The sequence below is a fragment of the Erinaceus europaeus genome, chromosome 17, assembly GCF_950295315.1.
Source record: "Erinaceus europaeus chromosome 17, mEriEur2.1, whole genome shotgun sequence".
In the NCBI taxonomy this organism is placed as follows: Eukaryota; Metazoa; Chordata; class Mammalia; order Eulipotyphla; family Erinaceidae; genus Erinaceus; species Erinaceus europaeus.
In genome coordinates, this window is record NC_080178.1 from 51152763 (window position 1) to 51169438 (window position 16676).

Here is a 16676-nt window from a genome sequence, read left to right on the forward strand (position 1 = left end):
CCCTCAGAATCTGGAGCAGTAGTAGGGAGGGACAACAGGGGACAGAGATCTAACCAGGAAACAGAGGAGAAGACCTATACCTCCATGGCATAGCTGTTGGACTGTGAAAGTCTCTTTGCATAACCACTGGACTATCTCTGCCACACACTGCCTTATCTCTTGGTCAGGAGTCAGTGATTAAGCTAAGAAGCCTACTTATAGTTTAAAAACCCTCAGGCTCCCATAGCCTAAAGAGAGAGAAAAAAAAATAAAAAAGAGTTTTAAATCACTGAGCTCCAACTCAAGGATTAAAATACTATTTAACATCTGTTAACTTCCACCACTGTGAACCCTTTAATTACCTTACATAGACACAAGTCAATCCAGGAAATAGTGGTCAGTAATTTGAAAAGTACTAAGAGAGGGAAATCATAACATAATATATAAAATAGGTAAACCAACAAGAAGAACTATTGGAGAAACAAACCAGGACAAGAGTCCAGCTAAAAGCCCGCCAAAGGGAGAAGCACAAAATAGCAACTTCAGCATCCAAACATTAGCTAAGGAAATAATCACAGGAGTGAGTAAAGAGTTTGAAAAAATTGTAATCAGAAACACGGGAACAACAAATGAGACTCTGGAAGAAAACAGTAACTAACTATCTCAAGGTTATTAGAGAGCTGAAAGCTGAAATAGCTGAGCTAAGAACTCAACTGGTTGAACAAGCTAAAACAGTGTCAAAACAGAGTAACAAAATAAATGAACTGCAGAAAACAGTAGAGGGCAGAGAGAATAGAATCAATGAGGCTGAAGGCAGGATTAGCAAGATTGAGGACGAATTAGAGACAACTAAAAAAGAAGTAAGACATCTCACAAAGAGATTAAGAGGTGCTGAAAATAACAACAGAGACCTATGGGTTGACTTAAAAGGAAACAATATACACATCATTGGCTTACCAGAGGAAGAAAGAGAGGGAAAGGAAGAAATCATTCTTCAGGCCATAATAGCTGAAAAATTCTCTAGTCTAGACAACATCAAAGACATAAAGATGGGAGACGGGCTGTAGTGTAGCAGGTTAAGCGCAGGTGGTGCAAAGCATAGGGACTGGCATAAGGATCCCAGTTTGAGCCCCAGCCCCCCACCTGCAGAGGAGTCACTTCACAGGTAGTGAAGCAGGTCTGCAGGTGTCTATCTTTCTCTCTCCTCCTCTCAGTCTTCCCCTTCTCTCTCCATTTCTCTCTGTCCTATCCAAGAAAGACAATAACAATAATAACTACAACAATAAAAATAATCAAGGGCAACAAAAGGGAATAAATAAATAAAATAAATATTAACAACAACAACAAAAAAAAGGCATAAAGGTTCAAGAAGCCCAGAGGGTCCCAAACAGAATTAACCCAGACATAAAGACACCAAGACACATCATCTTTAGAATGGAAAGGAATATGATAAATAAAGGATCCTGAAGGCTGCAAGAGAAAAACAAAGAGTCACCTATAGAAGACATCCCATAAGATTAGCAGCAGACTTCTCCACACCAGCACTACAGGTCAGAAGAGAATGACAAGGTATCTATTGAGGGCTCAATGAGAAAGTCTTTCAACCAAGAATACTGTATTCTGCTAGACTGTCATTCATACTAGATGGAGGCATCAAATCCTTCTCAGACAAGCAACAGTTGAAGGAATCAACTATCACCAAGCCTGCCCTGAAAGAAGTTCTGAAAGCTCTTCTATAAACTGTCAGACCATCATAAATAGGTCATATATCAGAACACTCTAAAACTCTACAAGAATGGTGTTAAAATATCTTCAATCTTTGATATCAATAAATGTCAACGGCCTGAATTCACCTAATAAAAGACAAAGAGTAGGAAGATGGATCAGAAAATACAACCCAACAATATGCTGTCTATAAGAAACCCACCTAAATCAACAAGACAAACACAGACTTAGAGTGAAAGGATGGAAAACTATCATACAAACCCATGGCCCACAAAAATGGGCAGGAATAGCTATTCTCACATCTGAAACGATACACTTCAAAATAGATATGATTAAAAAAGATAGGAATGGACACTACTTAATGCTCAGAGGATCAGTCAATCAAGAGGACTTCACAATTATTAACATCTATGCACCCAATGAGAAGCCACCTAAATACATCAAACATCTACTGAAAGAGCTAAAGTAATTTATTTATAGCAACACAATCATAGTAAGGGACTTCAACACCCCAGTCTCTCAACTTGACAGATCATCCAGGTATAAAATCAATAAAAACATAAGGGAGCTAAATGAAGAGATAGATACACTAGCCAACCGGATACAGCAGTATGTTAAAAATATTGTTCATCATGAACTAGTGGGGTTTATCCCAGGCATGCAAGGTTGGCTTAATGTACATAAATCAATCTATGTGATCCGCACATCAACAAAAGCAAGACTGAAAACCACATGGTCATATCAATAGATGAAGAGAAAGCCTTTGACAAAATACATGGCTTTATGATCAAAACACTACAAAAAATGGGAATAGATGGAAAATTCCTGAAGATAGTGGAGTCTACATATAGCAAACCTACAGCTAGCATCATACTCAATGGTGAAAACCTGGAAGCATTTCCACTCAGATCAGGTACTAGACAGGGCTGCCCACTATCACCATTACTATTCAACATAGTGTTGGAAGTTCTTGCCATAGCAGTCAGGAAGGAGCAAGGAATTAGAGGGATACAGATTGAAAGAGAAGAAGTCAAACTCTCTCTATTTACAGATGACATGATAGTATACACAGAAAAACCTCAGGAATCCAATAAAAAGCTTTTGGAAATCATCAGGCAATACAGTAAGGTGTCAGGCTATAAAATTAATATTCAAAAGTCAGTGGCATTCCTCTATTCAAACACTAAGCTAGAAGAAATTGAAACCCAGAAAGAAATTCTTTTTACTATAGCAACTAAAATAACAAAATATCTAGGTGTAAACCTAACCAAAGAAGTGAAAGAGTTGTATACTGAAAATTATGAGTCATTACTCAAATAAATTGAAAAAGACACAAAGAAGCGGAAAGATATTCCATGTTCATGGGTTGGTAGAATTACCATCATCAAAATTAATATATTACCCAGAGCCATAAACAAATTTAATGCTATCACCATCAAGATCCCAAGCACATATTTAGGAGAATAGAATAAATGCTACAAGTGTTTATCTGGAACCAGAAAAGACCTAGATTTGTCAAAACAATCTTGAGAATAAAGAACAGAACTGGAGGCATCACACTCCCAGATCTCAAATTTTATTACAGGGCCATTGTCACCAAAACTGTTTGATACTGGAACATGAATAGACACAGTGACCAATGGAATAGAATTGAGAGCCCGGAAGTGAGACCCCACACCTATGGACATCTAATCTTCAACAAAGGGGCTCAGAATATTAAATGGGAAAAGCAGAGTCTCTTCAACAAATGGTGTTAGAAACAATGGGTTGAAACAGGCAGAAGAATTAAACTGAAACACTGTATTTTACCAAATATAAAAGTAAATTCCAAGTGGATCAAGGACTTGGATGTTAGACCACAAACTATCAGATACTGAGAAGAAAATATTGGCAGAATTCTTTTCTGCATAAAATTTAAAGACATCACCAATAAAAAAAAATCCAATTACAAAGAAGACTAAGGCAATTATAAACCTATGGGACTACATCAAATTAAAAAGCTTCTTCACAGCAAAAGAAACCACTACCCAAACCAAGAGACCCCTCACAGAATGGGAGAAGGTCTTTACATGACATACATCAGATAAGAGTTTGATAAGAGTTTAATAACCAACATATATAAAGAGCTTGTCAGACTCAAAAACAAGACAACAAATAACCCCATCCAAAAATGGGGGGAGGACTTGGACAGAATATTCACCACAGAAGAGACCAAAAGGCTGAGAAATACATGAAAAAATGCTGCAAGTCTCTGATTGTCAGAGAAATGCAAGTAAAGACAAGAGATACCACTTCACTCCTGTGAGAATGTCATACGTTAGAAAAGGTAAGAGCAGCAAATGTTGGAGAGATTGTGGGTCAAAGGAACCCTCTTACACTGCTGGTGGGAATGTCAATTGGTCCATCCTCTGTGGAGAATAGTCTGGAGAACTCTCAGAAGGCTAGAAATGGACCTACACTATGATCTTGCAATTCCTCTCCTGGATATATCCTAAGGAACACAACACATCCATCCAAAAACATCTGTGTATACATATGTTCTTAGCAGCACAATTCGTAATAGCCAAAACCTGGAAGCAACCCAGATATCCAACAACTGATGAATGGCTGAGCAAGTTGTGGTCTATATACACAGTGGAATACTACTCAGCTCTAAAAAATGGTGACTTCACCATTTTCAGCCGATCTTGGATGGACCTTGAAAAAATCGTGTTGAGTGAAATAAATCAGAAATATCAGGGTGAATATGGGATGATCTCACTCTCAGGCAGAAGTTGAAAAACAAGATCAGAAAAAAAAAAAAAAAACAGAAATAGAACCTGAAATGGAATTGGCGTATTGCCTCAAAGTAAAAGACTCTGGGGTGGATGTATGGGAAGAATACAGGTCGAAGAAAGGTTCCATTGCTGTGGCTGGGATCCTTGTGACTCTGTGGGTCACCAGAAGCCAGCTCTCTAGCCATTTGTTCATCTTCCAAAGAGCAGGGGAGGTAGGTACTGCCAGGAAATGGAGAAGCCTAGAGGCAGCCTGGCACGATGCCTCATCTGGACACTGCACTCCTTTGCCATGTGCACGGCCACTGCATTGGAGGAACCTCCAGACCTATGGGCTTTTTGCACCCTCTCTCACTTGAGGATCCCTGCGTGCCCCAGGTGTGGAGGGAGGAGGGCTGGCTGCTGCCTCCCTGGGTCTGAGCCTGTCCTGTGTGGCACCCCCAGGCTTCCCTGGGCATCACTCACCTCCTGGTCATGGCCCTGGAGAAGGAAGGCGTCCCTGCAGCTGAGGCCACCAAGAAGATCTGGATGATGGACTCCAGGGGACTCATTGTCAAGATGTGTTGGTCTGGGGGCAAGACATGGGGTGTCTTACAGCAGCTGGAGATGGGGTGCTCACCTGTGAGGAGGCAAGCCTGGCAGGCAGGAGAGAGAGGAGGTCAAGGAGGGCAGGGCTTGCTCTTTATTTGCATTGATGGCTTGATTGATTTTGCCACCAGGGTTACCATGCTGTTTCACTATTCCTGAATGCATTTTTATTGCAGAGAAAGGGAGAGATAGAGAGGAATACATAGGGAAAAAAGGAGAGGGAAGTAGAGAGAAGGGGAGACATCTGCAGCACAGAGTGATTCCGCTCAGATGTCACTCAGAGCCTGAATTCAGGTCCCAGATTCCACTAGCATAGAAAACTGGGGAGAGGGACAGGAGAGACAGTTCAAAGGTCAGAGCTGAAAATGTAAAAACCTGGGCTAGGAGGTGGCACACTTGGTAGAACACACACGTTCCCATTTGTGAGAACCTGGGTTCAAGTGCCTGGTCCTGACCTGCAAAGGAAAAGTTTCCCGAATAGTAGAACAGGCTGAAGATGTCCCTCCTTATTCCCTTTCTATCAGTCTCTGTCTCTATAAAAGAAAAGAGAAAAAAGAAAAGAGAATGCTTCGAGCCCCTGGCTCACCACCTGCAGAGGAGTTGCTTCACAGGTGGTGAAGCATGTCTGCAGGTGTTTGTCTTTCTCTCCCCCTTTCTGTCTACCCTTCCTCTCTCCATTTCTCTGTGTCCTATCCAACAATGACAACATCAACAACAATAATAATAACTACTACAACAATAAAAAAATTACAAGGGCAACAAAAATGAAAATAAATAAATATTTAAAAAAAAGAAAAGAGAAGAAAAGGAGGAGGGAGGAAGGAAGGAAACAAAGTGGCCACCATGAGCAGTGGAGTTGTGTAACCACTGATCCTGGACAATGACACTGCTGGCAATAATGCTAATAATAAAATTAAAGTTTAAGAACCATGGACACCTGCATCTGAGAGCCATATATTTCAGTGGGCAGGGTATATACCTTGCCATGCACTTGAATCACATTCAAACCCTAGCACCACATGGGAGGGTGTCACTGTCCTGGGAGAAGCTCTGGTGCTGTGGTGGCTCTCCTTCTGTGTGTGTGTGAGTGTGTGTGTGTGTGTGTGTGTGTGTGTGTGTGTGTGTATCGGAAAGAAGTATGAAGAGTACACTCTGTGGCTCAAATGCAGCAATTTTGCCCGGGTTCCCCACAGCCACATGCCTTCTTCCTCTCCTGCAGGGGAGGAGTCATCTGAGCCCTGAGAAAGAGACTTTTGCCCAGGATCATGCTGAAAAGGGCTCATTGGAGGAGGTGGTGCAGCAGGTGAAGCCCACAACCATCATAGGTAGGAGGGTATACCAGGCTCGATGATTTTGGTAGGCTGAGCTCCTCGGGTTGCAGGAGTGGCCCCAATTCAGCTTGATGTGCAGTGTCTACATCAACTCAGAATCCTTGTTCTCACAGCCCTGTGTGTGTTCAGTGAAGCCACACCATCATTTGCTAATCTGGGGAGATCAGTGCCTGTCTGCTGTCTACTGATTGTATTGTCTGGTGGGTGGCGAAAGGAACCTGATAGAAAAATTCAGGCCGTGAATATTATCAACAAGGGTTTTATTTGTGTGGTCCTGGGGCAAGGTTCTCCAGTCCAGGCATGCAGGGTGGGGTGGAGTGGGCATGGAGTCACAGCCAGGGTCAGGGACGGAGATTCTTATAGGTGAGGAGAACAAGGAACTTAGGTGAGAGTTCAGTGGGCATTTTCCATGACATTAAGTGTGGTGGGTCTGTGGTTTAGGAAACTGCTAGCCTCCAGCAGTCATTCCAGGGAGGGGCTGGTATTGCTGGGTTCCACATTCTTATGATTGAGTGTTTTTAGCCACAAGCGCCTTCAATGGTCAGGCCGTCCCAGTTGTATCATTCTTACCTTTTTTGTTATATAGGGTGCCGAAGTCATTCTGGCTGCTTCCTGCTAAATGGGGGCGACATGTGGTGGGGGTTAAAGGTAGGAATAGGTCTGTGGGGGCCCAACCTGCAGAGGAATGTAAGAGTGTAGGAGAAGCTGGGACAGATACTCTGCATAGCTCGTGAATGCAGGTCATAATGGACCTAATAAGGCAGGGAGCAAAAAGAAAAAGCAAAGAAATTAGGATTAGAGTGGTATCTCTGTAGAATCGTCTCATTCTCTAGATTCTTCTTTCATTTTTCCTCTCTGTGGTACATGGGGGCAGAAGGAGGAAAAATAGGGAATGCGGAATTAGGCTGGGTGCGTCCTCCCCAGCTGTGCTGGTACCAGGTCTGTGAGGTTGAGGGTGGACAGGTTGTGGGGATTGGGGGAGAGATCCTGGACTAATTGGAGGGGGTTTGATGGGATGGTGTGGAGTGGAGTGGTGAATGTAGGGGTTTAGGCAAGCACACCACATCAGTCTTAAGCTTGGTGCCTTGTCCCCAGCTGCCCTGAGGGTGGACTGGGAAGGTGGAAGGATGGTGGTTGGGGTGGGGGACATTGAATGGGATAGGGTGGTTTGGGGTGCTAAATGGGGTAGAGGCAGGTGAACTAGTAGGGATGGGGGTGGGATTTGGGGTTGTTTAGTGGGTGCCTCCAATTCAGTTGGGTACCTCCTCTCTCAAGCCCCCCAGTCCACCCTCAACCCTCCAGTCCCTGCTAGAAGGACAACTGGGAAGGAGACACAGGCGATGGTGAGAGGCCTTCCTCAAAACTGTGAAAAGGAGACAAGGACAGTGACCACCCCCCCCCAGTACCTGCTCCCCTTCCCCCAGCCTGTTCTTCTCCTATCACTCACTGCCACAAATGATGGGCCCTACATAAGAGAGGGGGAGGAAATGCCTTCCACCAAAATCAGAACATCTCCTTTAGAAGAGATTGTATCCCAGTGGGAAAGATAGCATGGTGGTTCTGCAAAAGACTTGCATGTCTGAGACTCTGAAGTCCCAGGTTCAATCCTCTGTACCATCATAAGCCAGACTGAAGGAGGAGTAGAGAGAGAAAGAAGGGCAGGAAAAGAGGAAGGAGGAGTTATCCATGGGTTACCCAGGATTACAATTTGTTAATTGGCCATTTAGAATATTTGTGGCCTTTCTCTGACAATCAGTGACCTATAGCAGTTTTTCATAAGTTTGTTAGCCTTTTGGATCTCCTCTGTAGTGAATGTTTTGTTCATATCCTCTGCCCATTTTTGGATGGGGTCATTTGCTTTTTTGGTGCTAAGTTTGCTGAGCTCTTTATATATTTTGGTGATTAGTTTCTTGTCTGATGTATGGCCTGTGAAGATCTTCTCCCATTCTGTGAGGGGTCTCTCTGTTTGTTTAATAGTTTCTTTGGATGTGCAGAAGCTTTTCAATTTGATGTAGTCCCATTGGTTTGTTTCTGCTTTAGTCTTCCTTGCAATTGGGTTTGATTCATCAAAGATGTCCTTGAGGTGTAGGTGGGAAAGTGTTTTACCAATGTTTTCCTCGAAGTATTTGATTGTTTCTGGTCTGACATCTAGGTGTTTGATCCATTGGGAGTTGACTTTTGTTTCTGGTGAGATAAAGTTGTTCAATTTCATTCTTCTGCATGTTACAACCTAGTTTTCCCAGCACCATTTATTGAAGAGAGCCTCCTTTTTCCATTTAATCCTTTGGGCCCCCTTATCAAAGATTAGATATCCATAGGTGTTGGGATTTATTTCTGGACTTTCAATTCTGTTCCACTGGTCTGTGTGCCTATTTTTGTTCCAGTACCATGCTGTTTTGATGATGATGGCTTTATAATATAGTTTAAGGTCTGGGAGTGTGATGCCTCCATTTCTGTTTCTCTTCCTCAAGATGGTTTTGGCAAATCTAGGTATTTTCACGTTCCAGATTGTAGTGTTTGTTCTATTCTCTTAAAGAAGCTTGGTGGAACTTTGATGGGTATTGCATTAAATTTGTATATGTCTCTGGGGAGAATATTCATTTTGATGATATTTATTCTCCCAATCCATGATCATGGCTATTTTGCTAGCTCTTTGTGGCTAAACCCACTGTGCTGGCTCCTGATTCTGGGGTGTCTGCATCAATAAGAATTGTATTATCACACTGCCACGAGTTCCTCGTCTCTTTCTCCAGTGAAGCTAGCACAGCAAGGTGGGGAAGACAGAAAGAGGGAGAGAAATATATACACCTGCATACCTGCTTCACCACTTATAAGGCTACTCCCCTAGAGGTGGGGATTGGGGGCTGTGAACCATGATATTTATATGCTTTGTGCCATGTACACTTAACCTACTGCACTACTGCCCGACCCCCCTCTTTCCCTCTTTATCCCCACTGCCCCTTTCAATTTCTGTGACTGCATTCAATAATAAATAAATAAATAAAAAGTTGAAAAGGATTTATAAAATATTTAATTTATTTCTTAATACAAGGTAGTGGTGGGGTGGGAGATCCAGAGCATCCTATTGTTTCTGAGTGACACTTTCAGTGTCTCAGCAGATTATGTTCAGAATACAAATAGTAGAGCTGTCTTCACAAACTATTGAGTTCAGTTTAGCTACCATGTACCTGAGAGAGAAAGAGATGTCTGATTCTCTCTCTTAACATCTTGAAAGAAAAATCAGGTGATCACAAAATACAAAGACTGATTTTTTGACAAGTTTTTTTTTTTTTAGGCTTATGGCCCTTATTTATATAACAACGATCATGATAATACACCATCTTGCACATTTATTTTTCCTTTTTGAAAATTGTGATTAGTAGTGGTTTACAAAATTCAATGCACTCTCCCACCGCCCAAAGAAAATCACTATAGGTGATTGTGGAAGAGCTTGGCACATGCCCCTGAAGTACAGGTCCCCAGGGCAGGTAGCTAGTTGTGAGGGAGGTCAGAGGTCATGCACTGGGTGGCCCTGTAGTGTGGGCCCTAGAGCCTCCTGCATCTGCTGGACAGAATTCCTCCCCTCCTGGCCTGGCGTATCTGCGACTCATCAAAGGTTTCAGTTGCCCGACAGTTGGCGCAGGTTCTCCACCTTGTTCACTGCTTAGTGGCTGGGAGACTGGTGAGGAAGGGCGGGGTGGGGGTGGTGGTGAGCGCCAGGCTGGGCGGGGAGCAGGGATGTCTGGCCCTAAGCCTGGCCACTGCAGGCGCATCCTGGCTGGGCCTTTCTTTGCTCATCACCCTCTCCAGGAGCTCCAGTTCCCACCCAGGTCAAGCTGCGTGACTGGCAGTGTAGACGTCTGCTGGAGCTCCTGTCACCCGGCGGGCAGTCAGTTCTCATCTGGTCTGAGGACCCTGGTTTTTTTAATGACCCCGGTTCTCGGACAGTGTAGACCTACCGGGCCGGGTGTAGCCTGGAGGACTCCAGGGCAAGCCGGACCTGAGGTTCTCCCCAGTCGCCCCGTGTTGGTCGGTAGCAGGCCTCCTTGTAAGGTCCCCAAAGAGGATGCCCACTGGGCTAGATTGTGTGACAGGGGCGAGGTCACCCCCTGAAATGGTCAGGAATACTCTGGAGGCAGCCTGGCTCGCCACCTTGGAAGACACCTGGAAATGTCCCACATCTCTGCTTTCTTGCTGCTGTTCAGTGTTGCAGCCTTTTTGTTGAATGGTGTTAAGGACCACAGTAGTGCGCCTTCCTACAGTGCGCTGGGCCAGGCCTCGAACCTGGATCGTGAGCATGACAAAACTCTGTACTATCTGAGTCAGCTGTTTTAGAGACTCCTTGGATACTTATAAATCTGTTTTTTATTTAAAGATTTCATTCACTCGGTGATATCTTAAATACTTATTTTAGATCACCTGGGACTTCAGAGCCTCAAGCATGAGTCTCCTTGCATAACCATTATGCTATCTACCCCTGCCCTGTATGTCATTTTTTTAAAAAAAGGTCATTGTACACCTGAGAGGTGATGTTGTTGTACTCTCATGCAAGAAGTTTTGAGTTCAAGCCTTGGCATCTCATGCCAGAGTGATGCTCTGGTTCTCACTCTGTCTCCCTCTCCTCCTCCATAACCTCTGTCTTACTAATAAATAAATAACTTAGGTTTTCAGAAAAAGTACAGAAGTTGAGTTCATTTCCATTTAACATCCTCCAAGAATAATGCTTCTTTTAAAGTATTGATATGAATTTATGGGTATATGTTATGTGTGAGCATGTGTATTCATAGCCTCTGGTATACTGTCAGCATCTGTTGAACCATTTATACATAAGGGAAGATACCAGTATTTTAGGAACTTTTATGCAAGGAGACTCAGTAATACAGTGTCTGCTTTCTTTTTTTTTTCTTTTGCTTTATTTTAGTTTTCTTATATTTTATAGGACCGAGAGAAATTCTGAAGGGAAAAGAAAGACACCCGCATCACTGCCTTACTACCCCTAAAGCTTCCTCCCTCCTCCACCTCCTGCAGTTGGGGGCTGAGATCTTGAACCTGGGTCCTTGTGCATGGTCATGTGTAATCCAAGTGTGCCACTTACCCGCCCTTGATGTGTATATTTCTTTTTTTTAAAGATTTTTAAAAATATTTATTCATTTTTCTTTTTGTTGCCCTTGTTGTTTTTATTGTTGTAGTTATTATTGTTGTTGTTATTGGTGTCACTGTTTGGATAGAACAGAGAGAAATGGAGAGAGGAGTGGGAGAAAGAGAGAGGGAGAGAAGATAGACACCTTCAGACCTGCTTCACTGCTTGTGAAGTGACTCCCCTGAAGGTGGGGAGCCAGGGGCTTGAACCGGGATCCTTATACCGGTCCTTGTGCTTTGTGCCATGTACGCTTAACCTGCTGTGCTATCCCCCAACTTCCAATGTGTACATTTCTTAACCTGCCCTGATCATCTTAGTTGTCATGGGTCAAGAAGCTCTGTTGATAGAAATGCAGTTGGCATCAGGTTCTGAATTAATCTACTGTGACTTTCAGTTTGACTGAGAAGATTATTTGTAACATTTGGATTCTGAAAAGGAATTTTATGATGGTTTTCTTTTCCAGTTAATGGTAGTTCAACTTTGATAAAGCTCATTGGCTATGATACTCCCACAGCTCAAAGTTTGATGAAATTGCATTTTTATTTTTACATCTGCACTCACTTCTTTACTATTTCATTTCATTATTCATTTGTTGGATAGAGACAGACATTGAGTGGGAAGGGAGAATTAGAGAAGAGAGGGAAGGAACATCTGCAGCACTAACATACGCAGCAGTAGCATCAGCAGCACTGCTTCATCACTCATGACACTTCCCTCCCTGCAGCAGTTAGGGGCCAGAGGCTTGAACCCAGGTCCTTCTGCACTGTCATATGCACTGTACTGGTGTGTCACCACCTAGTTCCTGAATTACATTTTGAGACTGAAAATAGACTGGAATAGTCAGACTGGAATAGTCTGGGAATGATGATTCAAAACTACGATGAGGGCCAGGCGCTAGCGCACCGGGTTAAGCGCACATAGTGTGAAGCACAATGATGTGCACAATGATCCCAGTTCAGTTCCCTGCGGGGGGGAGGAGGGAGTCATTTTGCAAGCCTTGAACCAGGTCTGCAGATGTCTGTTTTTCTCTCCTCCTCTCCAACTTCCCCTCCTCTCAATTTTTCTCTGTCCTGTCTAACAGCAGTCATAACAAGAATAACAGCAGCAACAATGGACAAAAGATGGCCAACAAGAGCAGTCAATTTGTAGTGCCAGCACTGGGCCCCAGCTATAACCCTGGAGGCAAAAACAAAAACAAGCAAACAAACAAAAACTGAAAAGGTGCCTGCTTTGCCATAGATTCAAGATCTGAGAGAAAGGAGGAAAAAAGCTAGAATTCTATGCACTACTACACAGAAGCCCCCAGCTTCTAGCAGAGCTGAGGGAGCAGAAAGTTGTTCTTTGTTCCCACAGAGCATGGTGGTATTGATTCCAAAAGTTTTTGTTGAAAAAGGATGGGGGAGTTGTACCCCTATTATCCTATGGTTTTATCAGTGTTTGATTTTATAAATAAAAAAAATTGAAAAATAACAACAACACAAAGCTGTCTTTCTGCTAACTGCAGAAAGATAAAGGTTTTCTTAAAAATGTTTTAAGTGAAAAAAAATATTAGTTTGCTGCAAAATATATACCTTAAAGCAGAAGTACACTAGAGTTTGCAGTGAGTATCCCCCTAACACTTCCTCTCCACTATTCCAAGCTTTGGGTCCATGATTGCTCAACAATTTGTTTGGCTTTGTATGTGAACTCTCTTTTCAGTCACCAGGTTCCAGATGTCATCAGGATGCCGGCCAGGCTTCCCTGGACTGAAGACCCCACCAGTGTGGCCTGGAGCTCCACTTCTTTCATTCTCTCCTATCTCCCCTATTTCTCTCTCTCTCTTCCTCTCTCTCTATCTCTCCCCCCTCTGCCAGGACCTGAACCTGTCACCTTCTTCTTCTTCTAGCGTTTGCCCTTCTTCCGAAGGCAGTCAAGAGCGTCAGGTTGAGCCTGATGTAAAGTTTCGAGACCTCCTTTGAATCTGGAGAGGTGGCAGTCGTTGACTGTGTGGGTCATAGTCTGTCTGTAGCCGCAGGGGCAGTTCGGGTCATCTCTGGCCCCCCAGCGATGGAACATAGCGGTGCACCAGCCATGGCCTATTTGATAGCGATTGAGGAGGGCCCAATCATAACGTGCTAATTCAAAGCCGGGTTGATGCTTGCAGGGGTCTGTGATGAGGTGTTTGTTATTTACCTAAACTGACTGCCAACTCTGTTTCCAAGAGACTGGAACAGAAAAGTTCAGTGTAGGCATAGGGGACCAGATTGGGTGATGAGACGTCAAGCGTTGGACAGGGTAGGCGAAGATATCCGCATATATTGGCAGGTCCGGTCGAGCATATACGTGGGAAATGAACTTAGATGATGCCGCATCACGACAAATATCTGGTGGGGTGATGTTGCTAAGAACTGGCAGCCATGGAAATGGGGTGGAATGGATGGTTCCAGAAATCATCCTCATGGAGGAATATAATTTGGAATCAACCAAGTGGACATGGGGGCTACGGAACCATACTGGGGCAGAGTATTCTGCAGTGGAATAGCATAATGCCAGAGATGATGATCGTAGTGTGAAAGCGCTCATGTCACATGAGGAGCTGGCCAGTCTTGCAATGATGTTATTCCTCGCGCCCACCTTTGCTGCAGTTTTTATGAGATGTTTGTGAAATGACAGAGTGCGATCGAGAGTAAAGCCAAGATAGACTGGCTGGGCTTCATGCCGGATTCTTGTATCGCCAAGCTGCACATTAAGCTCACGCGAGGCCGAGGCATGGTGTAGATGGAAAACAAATGATACAGTTTTTGCAGTGCTAGGGATTAGTCGCTATTTTTTACAGTAATCAGATATCAGAGACATGTCTTTCGTGAGTGTTTCCTTGAGGATGTTGAACTTTGATGCCTGAGTTGCACAGCAGATGTCACGTATTTCTCATCTTACAGAGAAATTCCTATCACCCGCCCAAGCTGGTTTCCGCCCAGGAAGATCTACCTGCGAACAAGCCCTGGCCCTCTCAACTTACATTGAAAATGGATTACAGAAGAATTTAAAGACTGGTGCTGTCTTTGTTGATCTCACAGCAGCCTATGACACGGTCTGGCACATTGGTCTCCTAGTCAAGATCTCAAGATGCCTGCCTCCATGGGTGGCCAACACTATATCGTTTCTTCTCCAAAACAGAAGATTCCGGGTGCATCTGGGTGACAAGTCTAGCAGATGGAGACTTGTCTCAAGTGGCCTCCCCCAGGGCTCTGTTCTGGCTCCTACGCTATTTAATATTTACATCAATGACCTCCCAGAAACTTCTTCAAGGAAGAAAGCATCAGACACAAAAAAGAATTTTGCATAGCCACTTATCCTCTCTCCCTGGCCCATTATGCATTATATTAAGCACTTAGCACTGTTGGTGTAGAGTAAGAATGTGTTATAGGTTCCTATTGTATTATTCTCTCTTCAGTGTATCTATATGACCTCTAAAGCCTCAAATAAAAAGATTGTAAGGAAACCAACTCTCTCTCTTAATTCTGCAGTCAACTTTCTACCTAGACTTCTAGGTTAAAAACCCATCGCAGCCTCTGGAAATATTGCACCTGTAACATTGCTTATCACATTGGAGCTTCATAAGTCTGTCTTTACAAAAACAAGAACCAAAAGGTAACAGGCTGTTTTTTTTTTTTTTGGGGGGGGGAGTCCACACTATACTAAATGTACTTTGAGTTGTATCTTGATTTAGGAATATTAGATATTTCCATTCATGCCTTCCTATAGTGTCCCAGCATTTGTGCTCCACAATGAGGACAGTAGGGATGTCCAGGGCTCACAGTCTCTCAGGAGGAAGCTAGGGCTGCATGGTTGTCAGCAGTTCCAAATACACTAGAGACTTCACTTACCTTGTTTAGTAACTTTGCTTTAGAATGTTAATTCCACAGGCAGAGTGTGTGTGTGTGTGTGTGTGTGTGTGTGTGCTCACTGCATTTGCTATGCCTGAGACAGTGTTGTCTGTAATGCTCAAAAGTCAATTGTAAGCAAGCATGCTGGGATTGAAGTCCAGGCTTATCAGACACATAGATCCCTAACCTCTGCAATGCAGATCCCAGAAAAGAACCACTGAGACAACTTCCATTGGCTATATTTGCTTCTAAGATGATCATTACTCTAGATGTGAAATTGTATAGTTGTTGTTTTCCTATAGCATACACCAGTCCATCCAAGAACACCAAAACAGAACCTAAGACCTCTGAGACTACAACTTGTAAGGATCCTGAGAAAGCAGAACAGGTACTGGTCTCTCAAGACAAGCAAAGGATGGGGTGTCTGCCACTGAACACAAATAGGGCTGGGAGAACAAGGAGTCTCAGCTGACATAGACCCTGAACTTCAAGCAGAATTGTGGCCACTCCTGCAACCGGAGGTCTCAGCCTATCAAACGCATTGTGCTGATGGTTGTTCATACATCTTTTTATCAAACACAGTCCTGGAGTAATCCAGTCTTGGGAGAGCACAGGAAGAATTCTGAAGGTAAGAAAGAAAAAGGTAAGAGCAGACCCTTGGTGTCATTGTAGGAGCTGTGCTATGGGTGCATGCATCGTGCCAAGGCCAACAGTCTGCTGTACTGCTGAGAGGAAACATAAAAAAAGGATCCAGAGACCAAGAAGATTCTATGGAGATACCAGATAATGAAGACAAGGACGCTGTGTTCAAGAACCAGGTAGTGCAATGCTTTGACTGAGAGGTGGTGCAGCGGGGGCAGCAGACAAGACAAGGCCACTGCAGATGTCCCGAGCATGTCTGCCTGGCAGTGTGCCAAATCATGCATTTCATGTGAGAATTAAGTTTGGGTCATGACCTGGTTTCCAGGAAAAGACTAAAGGCATGTTTGATGCACTACATTTTGGAGCTGATGCTACTTTCTGATCTCTTCACAGCTTATATAAATGCATTGGGGAGGGGTTTGGAGGATGAATGGAGGGTTTACTCTACTCTGTTGCATGAGTGCAGGGAAGAACATAGACAGTCACACATTTTCAGGTGCCATTCTGCTTGGCTTGCTTGAGCCAGACCTTATGTTTGAAAAACAAATGCCTTGACTGAAAAACCTCTTCTCAGCTAGGAAAAAAACAAAAAAACAGAAAAGCTCATAATTTGGACTCCTATGAAACAAAG

The 16676-nt window shown here is 43.6% G+C and overlaps 1 long non-coding RNA gene across 1 annotated transcript; it reads left to right on the forward strand.

Annotated features, from left to right (window-relative positions):
• Nucleotides 1-15090: 15090 nt before the first annotated feature.
• On the forward strand, nt 15091-16220 carry LOC132534002 (uncharacterized). Its single transcript, XR_009545720.1, has 2 exons — nt 15091-15167; nt 16076-16220. It is a non-coding gene; the product is annotated as an uncharacterized LOC132534002 (long non-coding RNA).
• Nucleotides 16221-16676: the final 456 nt, after the last annotated feature.